General features: G+C 38.5%; 1 long non-coding RNA gene across 2 annotated transcripts in view; it reads left to right on the top strand.

Moving 5' to 3' along the window:
* LOC106474201 overlaps nt 1-1,440 on the top strand; it is a 4,702-nt gene that overhangs the window by 523 nt on the left and 2,739 nt on the right. The gene's annotated exons all lie outside the window — the stretch shown is intronic.

The raw sequence follows: 1,440 nt of genomic DNA, 5'->3' as shown, positions 1-1,440 counted from the left end.
CCTTTAGTAGTGCCATGTGGAAGCTTATATTGTAATTCATTTTACTAGTGCTAGTTTAGATCTCATTCTTAATACTAATAATAATATAATAAATCCTCAGATTATTGACTTTTATATTGTTCACTAGTACTACTAACTTTTTATTCTCAATATGTATTCACAATTTAATGTGAATTCTACTAGTTCTGGTGTGACTGAAGAATTTTTTTCACACAGAATAATATATTAAATTAATTAATGGCTGCTGAAAGTTCTTCAATTAGGAAAACAGGACTGCCATAGTCCAATGTGTGGTGGGGTTCATTTTGTAGTCTGGACCCCCACCTCCCTTATCTTCTACTAACTTGCATTCCCCCTCACCTCAAACCTGACATTGAAAGAGACAAATTTGAGTGCCTCCCTCCCTCCTGGTTTCACCTTGGGAATAACTTTGCCAGTTGCAGAAAATATTCAGGTTTCTTTACCTTTCAGGACCTTATTTTTCAAGTATGTACTGTTCTTTCTTTTATCTCATTGTCTTATGATTCTTCACATTCACTTCTACACAACTGTAATCCTGAAATTTTTTATATTTCTTCCAACTCCAGATATAGCAGTACATCCTTTCTTGACCATCTAACCAACTGCTATGTCCTGGCTTATAGCCACTCCTTTTCTCTACTCACAACCTTTGGAATAACTTTACCACTTTTTTTTGGGGGGGGGGATTCCTTATCCACTCTTTCCCTCTCTAGTGCCCTAATTTCTTATCTACGAATCCTTTCCTTCTCACCCGCTTCCTTTGTTGTTGGGACCTTTCTCAAGTTCATCTACTTTCCACTTTTTCCTCTATTCTCCATTCAGAGGTTTTTTTCGTGTTGATTCCTTGGAATTAGGAGCTCTCTAACCTCTTTAGTTTCCAAATTGACCCAATCTTATCCTACCACCTTTGTGTTTTGCCCTGTACCGTCTCCCACCCATCTTTCAATTCCTGCTTCCAGGTCATCCTCCTCTATCCATCCCACTTCCACGTAACATCAGACTCACAGGCCTAATCACCGGTGACCTGCTGGTTGATTTGGGACCTGTGGGGGCCTGTCTGTTGCACTTTGCAGATCTTTGGACACATTTCTTGTCTGACAGATAAGTTCAAGTTCTCACACATAGGTTGTTCCTACACTTCTCTTTCCCTTCAGTTCCAGCCTGTTTCATTTCCCCTCCCTTCAATCCTGCATACCTTCATATCAAGGGGGCAGTGTCAGATTTATTGGAGAAACATTCCATTGAGAGGGTATACAACCCTTCTCTGTTGATAAAAACTGGTACAGTGGGTCTTGTACTAATTCCCTCAAGATTAGTAAAAGTAGTTGAGAACATTGATAATTTAGCCACTGTTTGAAAGAAAAGGAAATAAATATAAATTATGTCTTTTTCATTCCAGAATGAACACAAATTATAACA

Source organism: Limulus polyphemus, unplaced genomic scaffold (genome assembly GCF_000517525.1).
Source record: "Limulus polyphemus unplaced genomic scaffold, Limulus_polyphemus-2.1.2 Scaffold6944, whole genome shotgun sequence".
In the NCBI taxonomy this organism is placed as follows: domain Eukaryota; kingdom Metazoa; phylum Arthropoda; class Merostomata; order Xiphosura; family Limulidae; genus Limulus; species Limulus polyphemus.
This window is presented reverse-complemented; position numbering and strand designations above follow the sequence as displayed.